Below are 22,509 nucleotides of genomic sequence, written 5' to 3'. Positions count from 1 at the left end.
CCATGTACTTGGGAGGGGCTGTTTCTCTCCCCAGCCCTGGGGGGTGAATTTTAGTTGCCTAGATTAATCCTCTGACAATTCCATTCCAATGAGACTTCTCGTTGTCCTTTAATATCCATTTCCTTCTTCTTCCCATAGTAACAGAACTGTCCAGAATAAAGCCTACATTAATTACTCAGCCTCCTTTACACCTGGGGTTGGACTTGCAATTCAACTGAACCAATGAGAAATGAGCAAAACTCACATCTGAACTTCTGAGTCATGCCTTTAAGGGAAAGTGGAATGTTTCCAGTACCTTCCCCCTTTCCAGCTGGCTGAAGCAAAGATATGCCGGGAGAAGTTGGCACAGCCGTGTCAGATCACAAGATGAAAGCCGCAAGTTAAAGATGACAGAGACTTCAGACAGAAAGAGCCTGGGGGAGGGCACCTTGGTGGCTCAGTCAGTTGAGCATCCGACTCTTGATTTCAGCTCAGGTCATGATCCCAGGGTCGTGGGTTAGAGCCCCAAGTCAGACTCTGCGCTGAGCATGAACCCTGCTTAACATTCTCTCTCTCTCCCTCTGTCTCTCTTCTCTCTCAAAAGAAAGAGAGAGAGAGAGAGAGGGGAGAGAGAGAGAGAGGGAGAGAGAGAGAGAAGGAGAGAGAGAGAGAGGGAGAAAGAAAGAAAGAAAGAAAGAAAGAAAGAAAGAAAGAAAGAAAGAAAGAAAAGAAAGTTGGAAGGATGGACCTGGGTCCCTGTTCATTGTGGTCGCAGAAATCAGCCTAGGACTACCTACTTGGACTTTACCATGAGAAAAAAATAAACATCTCTCTTAAGCCACTGCTCCTTTGGATGTACATTACAGCCACCAAATTTGAGTCTTACACTGACTAAGCATGAACATGTGCCATAATTGTGGCCAACCAGACATGGGCAGTGGTCTTCTGGGGTGCTTTTGGAAAATACTTTCCTCTTTCCTTTTGGAAATGCCTTCCTCTGGCTTTTGGATGTTCCTGTGTAAAGCTATGAACCCTGGGGCTGAGGCAGCCATCTTCTGAGCTTGAAGAGCCAGTCCTAGAGATGAAAACTACCCTGCCAAGCCTGGCAGAGGGGAAAGAGGGGCAGGCCAGGGATATTAGATGCTGTCCCCGAGCCACTGTGTAAACCAACCCAAGATTGGTTTATACCAATTCCCTCCAGATTCCCTGTTACACGAGATAATGGCTGTCGGTCGGATGCTTAAATCACCTGTAGCCAGTTTTTCCGTTGCTTCCAGCCAAAGAAATTCTAGCTGTTTGGAGAGCTTCCTCAGTAGCTCATGGGGGCTCAACCAAGCCATCCCAGGCTCCGTGCGGGAGGAAGCTTCGAGACTTCGCACTCTAGGAAGAGTGCAAGGTTTTGTGGTTCTTCCAGGATCTCCTGTCTTCATCATATCCCTCTCCGGCTAGGCCTGCTGAGGGCTGTGAAGGCTCCAGTAAGCTCTATGTGAGCTATCCAATTCCCTGAGTCTCTCTTCCCTTACCTGCAGAACAAGCTAATCTATGTAACTGCCTTTCTAACGAGATCTTTGTATGAACTAAATTAGATCGTGGATCATTTTTAAAGCGTGTTGTCATGTCAGTTTATCCTACTAGAAAGGGAGTTCTTGAGCACAAATGAATGACAATATCTATATAATCCCGGAATCTATGACAGGATCTAACACCAAGTAGATACTTCGTAAATATTTACAGATGAATTTTAGACATGACCAGTTAGGCCACAGAGTTATCTCAAGGCACAATAACTGATTCAGAGTTGGCTGAAGCCAAGCCACTTGGGCCAGGCAAAGTGAATCCCAAGACTTTTGCTTAGGCAACTGGAAGTAAGATTCACTTTCCTGAGACACCTGGGTGGCTCAGTCACTTAAGTACCCCACTCTTGATTTTGCCTCAGGTCATAATCTCAAACTTGTGAGATGACGTTCCTGTGAAAGACTCCTCACTGAGCATGGAGCCTGCTTGGGATTCTGTCTCTCCTTCTCTCTCTCTCTCTGCACCCCTCCCCCCATCATGCCTGTACTCTCTCTCTCTCAATAAATAAATAAATAAACATTAAAAACAAGTTAACTTTCCAGGGTGTCTGGGTGGCTCAGTTTGTTGGGCATCCGACTTTGGCTCAGGTCATGATCTTATGGTATGTGAGTTCGAGCCCCGCATCGGGCTCTGTGCTGACAGCTCGGAGCCTGGAGACTGCTTCAGATTCTTTGTCTCCCCCTCTCTCTACCCCTCCCCTGCTCACGCTCTGTGTCTCTCTGTCTCTCAATAATAAATAAATGTTAAAAAAAATAAAAATAAATTAACTTTCCACTCAACTCCTCAACTGTGGAGGGTGTTAGTCCAGAACTGTTGCAGCTAACTTAGCACGTAAGAGGAAGGACTGCCTGAGTGTGGTATCTCAGAGAGAAAACAAACAGGGTTTTGATGATTTAATTTAAGGCCCTGGATCAAACCATACCTGAAGACCACCCTTAGGGTTTCCAGTTACATGAAACAATATCTCCTCCCCCTTATTCTTTTTTTTCTTAAGAAGGTTTAGGATTCCCAGCTGCTATGATGAATAACAGAATGCCAGTTGGTAAATAGGTCAGCCTTATACATGTGTATGAAATTATTCCTGCTGGATGGTTTAGTAAAACTGCCGATGATGTGCTCTGCCAGGGTATAGTGCATAGTAAATGGTCACCTTTGCTGTGGAAATTAAAAGGCAGTCAGGTGATTTCCCTGTTCCAAAAATGTTCTAGAGATTCTGCAAAATAAAGTAATTCACAAGTGACTATACCAAACCCAAGAATGTCCAATGTTCATTCTACTCTTCTGAGTCACTCCCCATAAAAAGTCTCAGTTGGTTGGGGCGCCTGGGTGGCTCAGTTGGTTAAGCGTCCGACTTCGGCTCAGGTCACGATCTCGCGGTCTGGGAGTTCGAGCCCCGCGTCAGGCTCTGGGCTGATGGCTCAGAGCCTGGAGCCTGCTTCCGATTTTGTGTCTCCCTCTCTCTCTGCCCCTCCCCCGTTCATGCTCTGTCTCTCTCTGTCTCAAAAATAAATAAACGTTAAAAAAAAAAATTAAAAAAAAAAAAAGTCTCAGTTGGGCCCGGATATGTCTTCCAACTTTTTCTTTAATGGCCAGTTGCTTTCTGTTGCCAACCAGAGGGTAACCTTTTTTGGTTTAAGGCAGTCCCAAGACTGCCCCAGCAAGGGTGACCAGGAGAATAGAGTTGACTGAAACAGACTAGCACCAAAGAACAGAGAAATCACTAGTTTAAATAGCAAGCATCTGAAGTAGCTTGATCTGCACCCTTGACTACGGCAGGACTCCTCTGTGGTTCCACATACTCTCCTAGGTTGGGTCTTGAGGTTCCAAGAGGTTTATTGTAGAGTTCTCGAAGTCAGCCCCTTGTGAGGGAACCAGGGGGGTAGGATCAGGCAGAGAGAAGAAAGCTCTGACGCAGTCACTGCAAAGAGCCAAACTCACGGGAAGCTCTGGGGCTGAAATGGCCTCCAGAGTCGTCCTGATTGGGAGCAAGGGGGCTGAAACTGTAGGCTCCTGTGGTGACCCGTCCTCAGAGGCAGGCTGTCCCCTTGGGGGGTCTGGCTCTCTTTCTCTCTTTCCTTAAATACGTATTTACTTATTTTTGAGAGAGAGAGAGAGAGTTGGGGAGAGGCAGAGAGAGAGAGAGAGCGCAGAGAATCCCAAGCAGGATCTGTGCTGTCAGCGCAAAGCCCAAGGTGGGGCTCAAACTCCCTAACCGTGAAATCATGACCTGAGCTGAAATCAAGAGTCAGACGCTTAACCGACTGAGCCACCCAGGCGCCCCAAGAGGCAGCTCTCTTTAACTGCAAGTGGTTACTGTAAAGGGATTGGACCAGGAGCCATCAGCAGTTAGCACTCCAGGCAGTTGGGTTGGGGGCCGGGGGTGTGATTTGGAGATCTCCGAGAGACACTCTACTCCTGACTCTCCCAGAAATCTTGTCCGTTTTTGTGGGAATGTCTCTAGCCGCTCTCCATTCCTGGCTCCATTTTCTCAGGGATCCCTGGCTTTTACTTTAGGAACACCGTAACGCCCTCCGGATCATCCCCCAGTCCCTGGAATGCCGGTGCCCAAAGAACTGTCGGCAAATGGGCACGCCTCCAGTTCCCCTGGCCAGCCCCTCACAGGCGTCCTCGGTGAGAAGTGCTTAGGCTAGTGGAATTTCTCCTTCCCACTGGGTCACCCAGTGGACCCCTCATTCCTTCCTCCTCTATCCTCAGTACTCACTCTCAGCCATGCCTCCTCTGAATGAGGCACCTGCGGACCCTCACCTGGCCCCTTCCCCAGTGGGATTGTGCCCATGGAGTGATGCGGGGGGGTCTCCCTCCAGTGGAACTTTGGGCCTTCTCTTCCCTTGAACACCAAGAAGAACTGTTGGCATTCGATGGTGGCTTCTCAGAAGTCCACACTTCCACGGTCCTGCTGGTCTGGGGAACCTGTGGCCCCCTTCTCTGGCTGGAGGACAGTGGGGCCCTGAGAGCCTCCTGCTGTGCCCATCAGGGGACTGTGTGGCTGGCGGGGAGAGAGGAGAGTGTCCTGTGGCTGGCGGATTCCTGGGAGGCACCGTCAGTTGCGTCTCACTCTCAGACTTCCTCCGGCCCTTGTGGGGGGCTTGGCCATGCCAGCCAACACGTATGGCACAGCGGGCTGGGTTGCAAACAATATCCGGCATGGCAGTTGGTGCAAGAGTTATGCAATCGCCACCAACTTACGGAAACCACTGTGAGATGCTTTCTGGGAGGAGGGGCGCCTGGCTTTGCCACCCTGGCCACAGGCTGGGGTTCCAGGCTGGGGGTCTGAAGAGTGGCCCAGCCTGCTTCGGGGTGTCAAGAAGTGTGACAGATCTTCCCTGAAGCTACCTGGGAGCACAGGAGCCACGAGACCCAGCATTGCTGCATCTTCTCCCCTGAGGGGCTCCAGACGGCTCTCTCCTTCAACACTCTACAAACTCCAGAAAACAGTCTAATTTGCTTATCAGCTGCCCCTCAGACTCCCAGATCCTGCACAGGAGGTCCCGCTTTAGAAAGGGACAGGGCCAACCTTGGGAGGGGGTCTGGAGAAGGGGATCCAGCCAATGACTCTAAGCCTCCGCAGGGCTGTCCCAATGGGGAGGGGGGAAGCAGGTGGCATTCGGGGGCACAGATGACAAAGCTGGGGCCTGGGGGGAAGTCATGGAGAGGCAGAGCCCAACTCCCTATCAGAAAGAACTTCCTCCCATTCCGAGCTCTCCATGGAAGGGATGGAATGACAGAAGGGAGTCGTGGGCTCATCATCATGGGAGGTGAACCACCCGCCAGATGTCACAAAGGTAAGCTAAGTAGCATCTCTGCCCCATCTGGGAGGTACCACTCACCTGCACAGGGCCATCATGGGTCATTCTTGAGAAGTAGAATAATGGAAGGAATTTTGCAAATCGAGCAGGGGACCATGTGAGGGGTAGACTCCCCCAAAGCCTCTCTTGCTCTCCTGGGCCTCCCCACCTCCCTCCACCACGGAGAAATGGACTGAGAATGGGTTTTGACGTCGAACCCACCTGACTGCCTCCCTGCTCTGTTATTCACCGTCTGTGTGACCTCAGGTAAGTCTTTTGCCTTCTCTGAGCCTGCAGTTTTTCCTCAGAGATGCAGGACATGAGGGGCCTTGGCATGCAAGCAGTTAGTGTTCAAGAAGGAAAGTTTGTTTAGGGGATAAACAGAAGAGACTCTTACGTATGGAGAACAAACAGAGGGTTATTGGAGGGGGTGTGGGAGGCGGGACGGGCTACATGGGTAAGGGACATTAAGGAATCTACTCCTGAAATCATTGGTGCACTATATGCTAAGTAATTTGGATGTAAACTTAAAAAATAAAATTAATAATAAAAAAAACAGAAGGAAAGTTTGTTTTATATCAGTCTCACCTCCTGGCCGCCTGAAATCCTCAAAGTGAAGCCTTCTTCTTAAGGATCACCACCTCCAAAAATAGCAAAAATTGGCATCAGGTCAGAATACATCCTTCCAGACATTTTCATATGTCCTATGTACATACGTACGTATTCTTACGGAGCAGGGGCTATTTTTTTTAATGCTTATTTATTTATTTTTGAGAGAGAGACAGCAAGCTGGGGAGGGACAAACAGAGAGGGAGAGATTGAGTCCCAAGCAGGCTCTGTACCGACAGCGCAGAGCCCGATGCGGGGCTCAAACTCAGGAACCATGGAGATCATGACCTGAGCCAAAATCAAGAGTTGGATGCTTAACCGACTGAGCCACCCAGGCACTGAGGAGGGGCTATTTGATCTAAATTTTATCTTTGCGTATTATTTTGCACCTTGCTTTTTTCACTCAACACTATATCTTGGAGGTAATATAGCTAATGAATACAGATCTGCTCCATTCTCCTTAATTGCCTTCTTTAAGGAATGATTATACCATAGTTTTTTTAGCTCTTCCTCTGTGAATGGACACTGCTCTGTGAATGGTTACTTCTATTTTTTCACCCTTACAAACAATAAATAAGCATTATCATTGATGCCTTCTAGGGCATATAAACAAAGCTTCCATTTCCAAAGACATGGAACCCTAATGTCAGAGAGTATGTGAATTTGTAATTTTAATATATATAGACCAGTGAAGTTTCATTAATAAATGAACACAATCTTGAATTCAGTTACTTTAACCCCAGAGGCAAATTTCAGGCATTGCAATTTTTCCTAAATGTTTAAATTGCAGTTAAAAGTTGCATGCAAAAGGAATGCATGTTTCTTGCAAAAAATAGAGATCTTGCAAAAACTAGGTGTTTTTTATTTTAAGTGAAAGTCCCTTTCCTTCCTATCCCATCCCTTCTTCCAATTCTGAATAGTTGGCATATATACTTTGCTTTGCATTTCCAAACACACAAGTAGCACATAAACACAGACCTTCTTTTTATATGAATGAGACATAGACAGATAGATAGATACATAGATAGATAGATAGATAGATAGATAGATAGATAGATAGATGATAGATATAAAACTTAACTTTCCACTTTATCTTGGACATATCTTGGACATCTTCTCATGTCAGCATATTTATATCTGGATCTTTACTTTTAATGGGTGCATAGAATTTATTGTAAGAGGCATAATAAATTTACTCAGTCCCTAGTTGATGGGCATTTTGGTTGTTTTCTGTCATTTGCTACCATAAATGAAGTTAGTGAATATCTTGGCACACACATCTTTGTGTGTTCTGAAAATTCACTGAAGTAAAATAAAATAAGCACAATTAACCTTAGAAGTGTTCAAAGACAGGTGTTAGAAGGTGGGAAATTGGTTATCCTTGGAAAAGGTCAGTAGCTAGAAAGGGATGCAATGAGGGTTTCCAGGGTGCTGGCAACGTCTGTTCTTTGATCTGGGTGCTACTTGAACACATGGGACTGTTCGGTTTGTGAACATTCATCAGGATGCACACTTACAAGTCGTCCACTTTTCTTTATGCACGTTATGCTACAACTTAAAATTTTACCTTAAAAATAAGTGAAAAAACAATACATTTAAGTTTTTCTTAGGAAAGGTTAGGTATGACTGAAGCTCTGTCACAAGTTAAATCCTAATTTGGGCAGAACTTGCAAACTGACCACAGTGAAATAATTACTTGTTGGACAAGTAATTAGGGGACGCATAGGATGAGATGGGGCTGAACTTTTCTAGGGATTTAATAAACCCAGGGAGTTAAGAAAAACTTTCCTGAGGAAGTGATGTTTAAGCTGAATCTTGAGGGATAATGAGATCCGTTTCTACTGTCTTTCTTTTCCCATGGGTTTTCAGTTCCTTGTATTCTCATACGCCTGACAATTTTTAATGGAGTGCCTTGTACATGAAAAATCATAGATAATATAAGGTTCTGGGTGACGCTATTCTTCTTCAGAAAGAATTTGTATTTGCTTCTGGGGAACAGCTAGGCACATTTCCAATCCCAGATTATCTTAATCCAACCATGGAGATATTTCAAAAGTAAGCATCAGTCCCTATGAGGGATGGTCTATTTCTGGTTCACTCTTATTTTTAACAGTCGTTCAATTGAGACATAATTCACATATCACACAATTCACCCATTCAAAGTATAAAATTCAGTAGTTTTTAGATACCTGCAACGATCGCTACAATCCATTTTAGAACATTTTCACAGCCCCTAAAAAGCGATCACGTCTCTTATTACCCCTACTCCCCCTAGACCTAAGCAACCATGAATCTACTTTCTTTCTCCATAAGTTTGCCTATTTGGATATTTGATCTGAATGGAACTGTATTATGTACGGTCTTTGTGACTGCTTTCTTTCACTCAGCACAAATGTTTTCAAGGGTCATTTGTGTCGTAACATGTTTCAGTGCTTCGTTCCTTTGTTATAGCTGAATAGTATTCCATTGTATGGAGAGACCACATCTTGTTGATTCATTCATCAGCTAATGAATACTTGGACGATTTCTACCTTTGGCTATTATGTAGTGCCTCTATAAACACTTGTATTCAAGCTTTTGTGTGAAGATGTATTTTCATTTCTCTTGGGTAGATACTTAAGAGTGGAATTTCTTAGGTGTAAGGTAACTCTGTCTTTAACCATGTGAGGAACTGTTAGACTATAAAATGGATGCTGTATTTTATATCCACACCAGCAGGGTAGGAGAGTTTCCACTTCTCCACATGCTATTGTCTGATTTTTTTATTATAGCCATCCTCATGAGCGTGAGGTGGTATCTTGTCAAGGTGACTAATGATGTGGAGCATCTGTCCAAATGTTTATTGGACATTGGTATGTCCTCTTCCTTTTTTTAAGTTTATTTATTTATTTTGAGAGACACAGAGAGAGAGAGCAGGGTAGAGGAGGGGCAGAGAGAGAGGGAGAGAGAATCTTGAGCGCGGAGCCCAATGAAGGGCTTGATCTCATGAATGGTGAGATTATGACCTGAGCCAAAATCAAGAGTCAGACGCCCAGCTGACTGAGCCATCCGGGCACCCCAACGGGTATATCTTCTTTGGAAAAAATGCCTATTCAAATCCTTTGACCATTTCTTTTTAATGGGTTGTCTTTTCATTACTAATTTGTAAGATTTCTTTATATATTCTAGATTCCTTATCAGATACATGATTTGTAAATATTTTCTCCCATTCTGTGAGTTGTCTTTTCACTTTCTTAATAGTGTTCTTCAAAGGATAAAATTTTTTAATTTTGATGAAGTTCAATATTAATTTTTTTCCCACTATTGCTCATGTTTTTGATGTCATATCTTAGAATCTGTTGCCAAATATGAGGCTATGGAGATTTATCCATATGTTTCTTCTAATAGTTCTTATCATTTTAGGTCTTATATTGAGGTTGTTGATTGATTTTGAGTTAGCTTTTGTATACGGTGTGATATAAGGGTCCAACTTCATTCTTTTGGGTGTGACTATCCAATTGTTTTAGTGCCATTTGTTGAAAAGGCTATTCTTTTTCCGCCTTGGCAACATTGTAAAAAATCAATTAACGATAAACACGTGGGTCCATTTCTAGACTCTCAATCCTATCTCACTGCTCTATATGCTCTATAATGCATAGTAATGAAAAGTCTATAATCAAGACTACACTGTCTTGATTACTATCGCTTTGCACTAAGTTTTGAAATCAGAAAATGTGAGTCCTCCTTTGCTCTTATTTTTCAGGATTGTGTTGGCTATTCTTGGTCCTTTGCAATTCCATATGAATGTTAAAATCGGTTTTTCGATTTTTACCAAGAAGCCGAGATTCTGATGGGGATTGCATTGAACCTGTGGCTCAATTTAGAGAGTATTGTCATCTAAATAATATTAAGTCTTCAAATCCATGAACATGAAATGTCTTTCCATTTATTTGGACTTATTTTCTTTCAACAATGTTTTATTGTAGTTTTGATTGTACAAATTCTTTACCTCTTTTGTTAAATTTATTGCTAAGTATTTTATTCTTTTTGGTGCTATTGTCAATTGAGTTGTTTTCTTAATTACATTTTCATTATGCTCTTTGCAAGTGTATAGGAAAACAATTGATTTTTGCATACATATTTTAAATGTTTATTCTTTTATTTTGAGAGAGAGAGAGAGACAGAGACAGAGAATGAGTGGGGAGGTCAGAGAGAGAGTGAGAGGGAGAATCCCAAGCAGGCTCTGCACCGTCAGCACGGAGCCTGGTGTGGGACTCGATCTCACAAACTGCAAAATCATGACCTGAGCCAAAATCAAGAGTCGATCACTTAACCAACTGAGCCACCAAGCTGCCCCTTAATTTTGCATATTAATCTCATATTCTGCAACCATACTTAATTTGTTTATTATCTCTAACAGCTTTTGAGTGGTTTACTTGGGATTTCCTATATACAATATCGTATCTGTGGACAGAAATAATTTTACTTCTTTCTTTCCAATATGAATGCATTTTATTTCTTTTAATTGTCTAATCGCTCTGGCTAGAACCCCTAGAACAATGTTGTATAGAAGTGGCAATCGTGGACATTCTTGTCTTGTTCTTTTTCTTAGAGGGAAAATATCCTGTCTTTCAGCATTAAGTATTATGTTAGTGATTGGCCCTTTATCAGATTGAGGAAATTCCTTTTTTAAAAAAATGTTTATTTATTTTTGAGAAAGAGGCTTGAGGAGGGGAGGAGCACTGAGGGGTGAGGGGGGACATACGATCCAAAGCAGCCTCTCCACTGACAGTTGCGGGACTGATGCAGGGCTCAAACTCGTGAACCATGAGATCATGACCTGACCCAAAGTCAGACACTCAACCGACTGAGCCACCCAGGCGCCCCAAGGAAGTTCATTTTATTCCAAGACTTTTGAGTGTTTTTATCATAAAAGGGGATTGCATTTTGTCAAGTGATTTCTCTGCATCTGCTGAAATGATTGTGTGTATTTTACCCCTCATTATATCGATAAGTTGCATTACACTGATTGATTTTCAGGTGTTAAACCAAATTTGCATTCTTGGACAAATCTCACATGATTCTCGTATATAATTATTTTATATACATCACTGGATTCAGTTTGCTAGCATTTTGCTTAGGATGTTTGCATTGATACTCATAAGAGATACTGATCTGTAGATTTCTTTACATGTGATGTTTTTTGTTTTTGTTTTTTTCTTTTTTTTTTAATATTTTTCTTTATTTTGGAGAGACAGAGAGAGAGCACGAGCAGGGGAGGGACAGAGACAGAGGGAGACACAGGTTCCGAAGCAGACTCCGGGCTCTGAGCTGTCACCACAGAGCCCAACGCAGGGCTCAAACCCACAAACTATGAGATCATGACCTGAGCTGAAGTCGGATGCTTAACCCAACTGAGCCAACCAGGCATCCCTGGTTTTTGTTTTTAGGTGTTTGTTTTGAGAGAGAGAGAGAAGGAGATAGAGAGAGAGAGAGGGAGGGAGAGTGAATCTTAAACAGGCTCCACACTCAGCATGGACCCCAACACCAGGCTCCATCTCATGACCCTGAGATCATGACCTGGGCTGACATCAAGAGTCAGATGCTTAACTGGCTGAACCACCAGGCGCCCCATGTTTTTGGTTTTGATATTATGCTGCCCTCATACAGTAAGTTGGAGAGTGTTCCCTTCTCTTCTATTTCTTCAAAGAATTTGTGAGAAATAGGTATTAATTCTTTAAATGTTTGGTAAAATTCAACAGTGAAATCATGTGCCCCTGGCTGCTTTTCTTTGTGGGCAGTTGTTTTATTTACTAATTCAATCACTTCACTTATTAGAGATCTATACAGATTGTCTATTCCGTCTTTTTTATAGATACTTTTTTTTAACGTTTATTTAAAGAGAGAGAGTGTGACTGGGGGAGGGACAGAGAGAGAGAAGGAGACACAGAATCCGAAGCAGGCTCCAGGCTCTGAGCTGTCAGCACAGAGCCCGACACGGGGCTCAAACTCAGAAACCGTGAGATCATGAAGTCGGACACTTAACCAATTGAGCCACCCAAGCACCCCAAGATTGTCTATTCTTTCTTGAGTCAGTTTTGGTGTCCTGTGTCTTTCTAGGAATTTGTTCATTTCATCCAAGTTGCCTAGTTTATTAGCATGCAATTGCTCATAGCATGCCTTTATCATCCTTTTTATTTTTGTAAGATCAGTAGTAATGTCTCTTTCGTTTCTGATTCTAGTCATTTGAGTCTTCTTTCATTTTTTTTCTTGGTCAGTCTAGCTAAAAGTTTGTCAATTTTCTTGGTCTTTTCAAAGAACCAACTTTTGGTTTTGCTGATTATCTCTATTGTTTTTCCACTCTATGGTTTCTTAATTTCCACTTCAAGCTTCATTATATCCATTCCTTTGTCTTGCTTTAGGTTTTATTTGCCCTTATGTTCCCAGGGTCTTAAGATGGAAGTTTAGGCTATTGATTTGAGATCTTTCTTCTTTTTTGATATAGGCGTTTATCAGATATATATATTTCCCTCTAAGACTGCCTTGGCTATCTTGATATGCTATGTCTTTGTTTTCATACATCTAAAGATATTTTCTAATATCTCTTTGATTTCTTCTTTGTCCCATTGGTGATTTAGGAGAGCGTTGTTTAAATTCCACTTATTTGTGAGTTTCTTGAATTATTTTCTGTTATTGATTTCTAACTTCATTCCATTGTGGCCAGAGAGCTTACTTTGTATTATTTCTATCCTTTAAAATTTATTGATGTTTGTTTTATGACCTAGATTTCCTGAAAGATGTTCCATGTGCTCTTAAGAAGAATGTGTATTCTGCTGTTGTTGGGAGTATTCTAGAGATGTATGTTAGGTCTAGCTGGTTTATAGTGTTGTTGTCTTCGGGGTTTTTTGTTTCTCTTATGCCTAGTTGTTGTATCCATTATTGATAGTGTAGTATTGAGAGCTCTAGACATTATTGTTGAATTGTTTACATCTCCATTTATGTCAGTGTTTGTTTCATGGGTTTTGATGCTCTATTGCTAAGTACATATATTTGTTTATAATTGTTATATCCTCCTGATGGATTGACCTTTTTATAATTATAAAATTCCCTCTTTATCTTTAGGACATTCTTTGGTTATAAGTCCATTTAGTGTGCTGTTCATATAGCCAGGGCAGATTTCTTGTGGTTGCTGTCTGTATGATACATATTTTTCCATCTTTGCACTTTTAATCTATCTATATCTTTGATTCTAAAGTGTGTCTCCTGTAGACAGCACAGAGTTGGAGCCTGTTTTTTTTTTTTTTAATTCAATCTGATAATCTCTGCCTTTTACTGGATAATTTAATTCATTGACATTTAATGTTATTATTAATATAGCTGGATTTACATCTACCACTTTACTTTTTTATTTTCTATATGTCCTGTCTTTTTGTTCCTTTATTCTCCCCGCTTTTATTTGCATTAACAATATTTCCTAAGGTAACATTTACATTCTTTAGTGATATTTTTACTATATCTTTTTGAGATATTTCCTTAGTAGTTGCTCTGGGGCTTACCTTCAGCTTTAGATTTATACTAACTTAATTTCAGTGAGATATAGAAATGTTACTCTTAGAGGCACCTGGGTGGCTCAGTTGGTTAAGCATCCGACTTCAGCTCAGGGCATGATCTCACAGTTCGTGGGTTCAAGCCCCACGTTGGGCTCTGTGCTGACAGCTCAGAGCCTGGAGCCTGCTTCAGATGTTGTGTCTCCCTCTCTCTCTGCCCCTCCCCTGTTTGCTCTCTCTCTCTCTCTCTCTCAAAAATAAATAAATATTTTTAAAAAAATGTTACTCTTATATGACACTATTCCTTTTTCCTCTTTTTTGTTGCATTATGTTATATATTAGAACCATAAATGTTCTAAACTCAACATTACATTGTTATAATGATTGCTTTATATAATTTCATGTCTCTTAAAGAAACTGAGAAGAAAGGAGATCCAATATATATTTATAGGTTTAGTTGAATTACTTCTTATTTATCATTTCTGGCTCTCTTAATTTGTTCCTGTGGATTAAGTTACGTCTGGAGTCATTTCCTTACCTCAAATACAGCTTTGATCCACTCATCTCCTTGATGCTATATATTACATTTTAGGATGGCATAGGTCCAACAATACATTATCATATACATATTGTTTTATACACTTGCTTTTTAAATAAGATCAGAGAAGAAAAAGAAGAAATGTGCATTTATACTGTTTCATATAATTACATAATTCCTTTTGTCAGTGGTCTTTGTTTTTCATGTGTGGATTCATAGTACTTCCCAGGGTAACTTGCTGTCAGCCTTAAGAACCTCCTTTAGGAATTCTTATAAGGCAGGTCTGCCAGCAAAAAAATCCTCTCAGTTTTATTTATCTTATAATGTCTTTACTTTTATTTTTAAAAGGTAGCTTTGCTGGATATAGGATTCTTGGTCAACAATTTTTTTTTCTCTGATCAGTTTGAATATGTTATCCCATATGTTATGATTATCCCAATAATCTTATTGGGTTTCTTGGTAAATGATGTCATTTTTCTCCTGCTGCTTTCAAGGCTTCCTCTTTGTCTTTGACTTTTTCTAAGTTTATTTTGCTTAGTAATCTCTACATCCCACATGGGGCTCAAACTCAGGACCCTGAGATCAAGAGTCACACACTCTTCTGACTGAGCCGGCCAGGCACCCCATCCTTGTCTTTGACTTTCAACATTTTTTACTATGTAATATATGTGTTTGTAGATCTCTTTGCATTTATCCTACTTGGAGTTTGTTGATCTTCTTGGACATGTAGATTATTATTTTTTCAATAAATATGGAAAGTTTTCAACCATTACTTCTTCAAATATTGTTTTCTGCTCCTTTCTTTCTCCCCTCTCCTTCTGGTACTTCCATTATATGCATGTTGGTATGCTTAAATGCTTTCTCTGAGGCTCTGTTTATTTTTCTTCATTTTTTTCCTCCCTGTTCATTAGATTGCATTATCTCTATCAACCTATCCTCATATTCACTGATTCTTTCTCCTGCCAGTTCAATCTATTGTTAAGTTCTTCTAGTGAATTTTTTTAATCTTAGTTGCACTTTTCTCTGGAATTTTACTCTTTTACTCCAGAATTTCCATTTATTTTTTTAATTCTTTCTCTTTATTGATATCCTCTATTTAATGCAACAGCGTCATCATACTTTCCTTTACTTCTTTAATCACGCTTTTCTTTAGTTTCATGAACATATTTATAACAGCCACTTTGAAGTCTTTGTTAAACCCAATATCTGACGGCTTTCACAGGTAGTTTCTGTTTCCTTCCTTTTTCCTGGTGTATGGGTTTCATACTTTCTTGTTTCTTTGCATGAGTCATAATTTTTTTTGTTGGAAACGTGACATTTTAGATGATATATTGCAGCAACTCTGGAAACTGGTCTCTCTGGAACTGGTCTCTGTTCTGTCCCAGACTTGACATTGTTATTTACCTATTTATTTTTTTAGTGTTTTTACCTATTTATTTTTTAGTGTACTGGATTATTTTAGTGAAGTCGTCTTTCCCTGCCGTCCTGCAGTGTGCCGCCTCTGAAGTTGCTTCTCCGGGGTTGTACCCTTGAGTATACCCACAGTCACCCTTGGATAAAACCAAGTATACCCTTGGGCAGATCTCATTTTGATCGTTTCTTTCCTTCACCCTATCCAGATGTTAAGCTTCACTAATTGGAGTTGATTGTTTTTTTTTTCATCGGTGCCTTGGGGCATAATCGCTCCACAAATTGATCCAATTAAATTCGGGCTTCTTTGACGGAAATAACGTGTTGTAAAGAATTTAACCCTACCTCCAAAATAGGTCTGACTTTTGCCCTCAGAGTTTGGGAGAATTAATTATTGCCTTGAGAAGGAAATGGAACCAAATGCCAGACAGACTTCTCAAGGTGTCCCTTCTCTCCCGTATTGTAATTCTGCAATCCTTCATTACCATGGTAACTCTTCAGAGACATGGTTTTTAGCTATTTGGCTCATATTTTCTAGCTACTCTCAGAGGAAGGGTTGGTCTGGAACAATATCATCTATCATCGATAGCAGTTCAAACTGCAGTGGTTAACAATGAAGATGAGGAAGAAGATGTGAGTGGAAGAATCATCAAGGAGGTAGGATCAATAGAACCCACTGACTGGTTGATTGGATGTGAGTAGAGTGAGGAGATTAGGACAATGTGGGGGTTTCTGTATCTAGGAATTTCACCATTCGTGGGGCTCTTCACAGAGACAGGGATGTAAGAAGAAGAACCATATGATGAAAAGGGGAGATAATGAATTCAATATTGGATGTTCAGAATTTATGGCATCCTAATGTCCAGGAGGCAATGCAATATTGAGGTCTGAAATGCAGGAGAGAAGCCTGGTGGGGACTGAGAGAGTTAAAAGTTATCAACAAAGAGGTGAGAACTAAAACCATGAAAGTAGAGAAGAGGAAACATGGAAGATCCTTGCAAGACACTGACTTTTCAGGGATGTCCAGTGACAGTTGGCCAGAGAATGAACAGCCAAAGAAAAATCAGAATGAATTTAGGAGTGTAAAGGGATAGAAAAAAAATCAAAGGAGGGGGAGGGTCCACACATAAGATGGTCTAAGCAAAGGAGAGAAGTACTTTCCAGAGAAATCTCAGTGATAACGGAGGCAGAAACCATATTTCCAAGGCTCAAGGAGTAAGCAGGTAGGAAAGAAGTAGAAAACAGAAGTGTAGAAAATTTTGTTCAGAAGTTCCTAAGAAGTATTTGTTGTATTCTACTGGGTCGACCTGCTTTACAAAATGTATGTGCAACACTCCTGCAGTCTACACTGGCTCTTTGGCTCTCCCACCTCCCACTGCCCTATTAGGCCCTTGAGAGAATTCCCATGGTGATGGCCTCACTGTTGAATCAAACAGTTTGTCCTTTTTCCTCAATCTATTCATTCAGCATCATTAACACTGTTAATCATCCAACCCTGCCTCTGGTCCAAGATAACACTTGTGACGGTTTCAAAATATGAGTGCACATTCTTTGACACTCTCCTCCTTGAACCCTTTCCCCATGAGTATGGGAAAACTTTTGGCCAGTTCTATTACGAGGGTATGGTGGATACTATGGAAGCTTCGATGCTGGATCATAAAAGGTCGTGAAGCTTTCTGCCTTGCTGCTGGAACTTGTGGTCCCAGAGCCCTGAACCACCACATAAGAAGACTAGGCATCCTGAAAAGTCCAACTATCTCTCTGTCACACTGGAGAGGCCACACGTAGGTGATCCAGTAGAGAATCATACCTCAGCCCATGCTTTAGTCTTTCCAGTGCAGGTTCAAGACACGTGAGTGAAAACTGGGCAATAGATCCATTCAACGTCACCTGTCCCAGCCCTGTAGCTGTCAGAGTTATCCCCAGCCACTCAAGTCATCCCCGTTGAGAGCCTAGATATCTAGAAGTAGGAAAACCCCCCTATGCCTGTCCAAATGCAAATGCCTGGCCCACAGCATCCCTGAGCATACCAGAATAGTCGTTTCACATTACTGCATTTCGGGATGGTTTCAGCAATAGATAACTGAAACGCCATTTTTTTCTTATTTCTGTTCTTCTATTCAGACCATTCTTTTTCTCCTAATCCTACACAGCTATACGTTCATATTCCCACCAGCCCAAGTGGAAAGTTCTCCCAACTCAGTAATGGAGCCTAGTGAGCCCTGGACCAAAGGCTGTTCTGAACCTAACAAAGCATAAAAGCATGCCTCAAAAGAGCTAAATTCTATCCCAGAACAAAGCCTGAAAATATTTAAAGAAATATACAAAGCAAACAAAATCAAGCACTCAGGAACATAATATTCACAGTATCTGTCATCCAATCAAAACTTACCAGGCACACAAAGAAGCAAAAGAAATGCAAAGAGAAAAAGTAACCAATAAAAACAGATCCAGAAATAACACAGATGACAGAATGATTTGACAATGGTATTGAGAGGATATTTATAATAGTTAGCTACTATAAATATTCAATATACTCAAGAAGGGAGGGGAAAACATGTGCATGATGAAGATAGAAATTGATATAAAAAAAGACCCAAATCAAACTTCTACAAATGAACAATACCCTGGATAAGATTAACAGTACATTAGACACCGCAGAAGAAAAAGAAGTCAGGAAAAGAAGAAAAGTGAATGAAGAACACAGATGAGAAGGATAGAAATCAACTAAAATATATTAGATTTAAATTCAACCATGTCAATAATCATATTAAATGTAAATGTTTAACGTTCCAATTAGAAGACAAAGATTGTCAGGTTGGAGAAAAAATCTACAAGAAACCCACTTTTTAAAAAAAATTTTTTTTTAACATTTATTTATTTTTGAGACAGAGAGAGACAGAGCATGAACGGGGGAGGGGCAGAGAGAGAGGGAGACACAGAATCGGAAGCAGTCTCCAGGCTCTAAGCCATCAGCCCAGAGCCCGACGCGGGGCTTGAACTCACGGACCTCGAGATCGTGACCTGAGTTGAAGTTGGACGCTTAACCGACTGAACCACCCAGGCGCCCCAAGAAACCCACTTTAAATGTAAAGACTACTAATTGAAAAGTAAAAGAATGGAAATACACGCACACTTGAAAAAAAAAAAAAAAGCTGGGTGGCTGTATAAATATCACAGCAAGTAGACTTCAGAACAAGGACTATTCCCAGAAATAAAGAGGAGCAGTTCATAACGATAAAGGGGTCAATTTATCAAGAAAACATAAAAATCCTAAATGTTAACGCACCTAATAACACAACTTCAAAATACACAAAGCAAATACAGATGAGCTCAAAGGAACAATAGATAAATCCACAGTTATGGTTGGAGATGTCAACACAAGTCTCTCAAAAATTGATAGAATAAAGTAGATAGGAAATCAGTAAGCACACAGATCAGCCCTGCTTTTGTTTTTGTTTTTTTTTTGGGGGGGGGAGTTATTTTAAATGTTCGTATTTATTTTTGAGAGAGAGGCAGAGCATGAGCAGTGGAAGCACAGAGAGAGAGAGGGAGACACAGAATCTGAAGCGGGCTCCGGGCTCTGAGCGAACTCATGAACCACGAGATGGTGACCTGGGCCAAAGTCAGACGCGTAAAGCGTAACGGACTGAACCACCCAGGCACCACCCCCCCATCAGCCTTGCTTTTGTAAATAAAGTTTTCTTGGAATACAGCCATGCGCATTTATTGACACATGGGCGACAACTGCTTTCACGCTATAATGGCAGAGCCCAGTAGCTGCGACAGATGGTATGGCCTGCAAGGCCAAAAACGTTACACCTGATATAACAGACCCACTGGGTTTCACAGCGGTCCTGCCTCTCATTTTCCTACCTCAGCAGACCCTAGCCCCCAGGACCACGGTGCCAAGAGAGGACCCTGCTGCCCACTGCCTCAGCACCCAAGCCATGGATGCCTGCCCCAGGTCCTATACTTGGCCCTCTACAGAAACCCTACCAAACCCCCCTCTGCTTCCCGCAAACATGCCATTGGGTGAGAGGGACACATTCTTCCCTCCAAATTCCTGGAGGAAAAACAAATGTGTAATTGTTGGAAATATGCGACAACAACCAGACGTCCCTTTGGCCAGCTATCTATGTATCCCTCAGGATAGAAGGTGGGGGAGGTTTGAGGTTGACATCACCCCTCATACTGGTACCAAGGGTGTATCATATGACCCATGCCTGGCCCATCAGAGTCCACATGATTGGTTCAGGGCTGGCATATGACCCAATATGAGCCAATGGTCAGTGAAGGCTGTACTGTTGCTTTTTTTTTCTGGAACCGATGGGAAAAGGAAGTTCTCATGCCACCGGATTTGCTGAGTACGTTACTCATGAGTCTAAAGCCGCTGGGACTATCCGGCTAGCATAAGGAGGAAGCCTCCAGAGAAAGAAGCCAATACAGAGGCCCTGGAGCCAGCCATTCCTGAAACCGGAAGAGTTTTCAATTACATAAATCAAATAATTTCTCTTTTTTTCCTTAAGGCATTGGGTTCGGTTTCTGTCACATGCGGTCAAATGATCCCGATGAACACAGTAAACTGAGAAAAGCAAGTCAGGGTTCCATTTGTTTTGCAAAGCATAAGCTTTGCCCCTTTCTCATCAAGTAAGAAAATCCTCCATACCCAGAACCATCATCCCAGTCATTCCGTTGCCTTCCCAGGGCCTTGCCCAACCTTTTCCTGATCGGAATGCACACACGTACACATGCAACATGATAGTTCCCAGAAGCAATGCCGGCCCTGCCCACCTTCCTTGATACACAGTCTGGCCCTTGAGCTGTTCTTCCAAGAAGACCCAGGTGGCTCCACAGAGGGACACAGGCTCAGGGTGTGGGGCAGAGCCGAAATGGCCTTAGGCTATCTACCAAACTGTGGATCGTGCACCATTTGGTAAAACACTTTTGAGCAAGCATCCCAATATCCGTATATTTATTTTACATAGTTTGCAACACTATCTGCATTTTATGTATTAACAAAGCTTCGCGAGTTCCTCATTTTAGATGAAGTTTAGATAGAAATTCTCTAATTCTCTTCCCTGGTCTTTCGCGCCCTCTTTGGAAACCTTGGGAGGAAGAGGTGCTGGCCCAGGCTCGCCTTCCCATCCCCCAACTTGTTTTCCGAACTTTCAATATTGTGAGTGAAAGGAGGGGCCCTGCCCAGAGGGCTGGCTGAATTGCCCCGTGGAAATGTTGGCGCTCCAGGCTGGGGGCAGGGTGGGCCCAGTTTCCAGGAAGGGCTTGGGCAGGAAGCCAGGCAGGAAGGGGCTGGGAGTTTCTGGAAGGGCGGCCTGGAGAGGCCTGGCAGGCTGGCCCACGGGCCTCACCACTCGCTCCCAGTACTTTCAGAGATGGGGAATCCTTGGCACTTCCGGGCACATACCAGGGCACAGGTTAGGGAGGGAGGGAAAGAGGGCTCCTGGCTGGGAACAGGGACAGACGTGGCAAGTGCCTCCTCAGCGGGCTTCCAGGAGGGTTGGCTGTGGACAGACAGGAGAAGTTGGGGAGACTTAGAGGGGCAGTGACAGGGGACACTTGGGTCTCCCTCTGAGTCTGGCTCCACCCCCCCCCCCATAGCCTGTGCTTCAGGCTAGGGGAGGGAGTTCTCTCATTTCAGGATGCGCACTTTCAGCCCAAAGGGTACTCAGAGCAGAAGGGGACAGAGAGGAGGGTCACAGGAGCTTTAATTGGTTGGGGGTGGGGTGGGAGGGTGGCGGTGTCAGGTTGGAAAGATCCCCAGGCCAAGAATCCTGTTGATGGGTGGAGAAGAAGTATTCCTGGGGGGGGGGGGGGAGGGGGTCCCTCTCTCAGACTTCTGTGGCTCCCCTGACATCCAGCCCAGGAGGCACCTCCTTGATATATTAGTCAGGTTATAGGGCAGAAATCCCAAGTAAGAATGGCATTAACAACATAGAAGTTTGTTCCCCTGTCACCGCTAGTCTGGGCACAGCCTTTCTGGGCAGATATGGCAGCTCCACGATGTCAGAGACCCAGGCTCCCTCTACCCTATTGTTCCACTGTCCCTGCGTGGTCCGAGATGGCCCTTCTCCACAGCCACCTTTCCAGGCAGCGGGATGGAGGGAGGGCAGAAGATGATTCAGAACCTATCCCGTGACCACACCAAACTCAAGGGATGTGGGGAGGTGACCTCAGAAGGTGCTCATGTGTCTCCCTGAAAGTTCTGTAACCGCAGAAAGAGGGGAGTAGATACTGGGGGCCAAGGGGCAGTCTGCCCCCTGCACTTACGGTACTCACGCTCACATAGGAACAAACTTCCTCCACCAGCGTCCCCCCAACAAAAACTTGGTTAGTACTAAGGGGAAGCAAACACAGGGGTGGTCGTTACAGGAACACGGGCAGGGTGCAGAAACAGCCCCGGGTTCCCGGCACAGGCCTTTCTGCCCAAGAGAGGAAACAGCTCCCCAGCAACCCCTTCGTCCTCTTGTCTCCTGGCCTGACTCCCCCTGGGCCAGTCCCCAGCACAAGGACCCCCGGATATAAGCCTCTGGGACCCATCTCCTCTTAGCATCTGAGGTTGAGTGGCCCTTGTCTTCCAACCTCCATCCATTCATTCATGTGACATTTACTGAGCGCCTCCTAAGCCTCGTCAGCCTTCAGAGGTCCCGCCAGCTCCGGATCCTGTTCTTCCCCTCCCCCCCAATAGTAACTGGGGCAGGATAGAAACGCTAGCCCAGTTGGTCCAATCCGGGCAAATATCGGGACTTGGGCCGGCAATGCCCGAAGATTTCAACCTGGGAGAACAAGAGCCCTGGAGTGGTGGCGGCCATCGGTTACATTGTGGGGCCCCGGCAGAGAAGAAAGCAGATTCGAGAGACTGGCTCCCATGACGTCTGAAAATCTCGAAGCAAGTGCTACCCCAGACGGGAATTTCCAGGGAAGCCAGCTTGCAGCTGGTTTTCTGGGCGCCCTGCAGCCCCAGCGTGCTGGCCGGCCGGTAGAGGAAGTGCAAGAACAAAAGTGTTCTGGGCTGGCTGCTGGCTGCTGGCTGCTGGCTTGGGAGCAG

This window comes from Panthera leo, chromosome A2, assembly GCF_018350215.1.
Source record: "Panthera leo isolate Ple1 chromosome A2, P.leo_Ple1_pat1.1, whole genome shotgun sequence".
Taxonomy (NCBI): Eukaryota; Metazoa; Chordata; class Mammalia; order Carnivora; family Felidae; genus Panthera; species Panthera leo.
Note: the sequence above shows the minus strand (reverse complement) of the source record.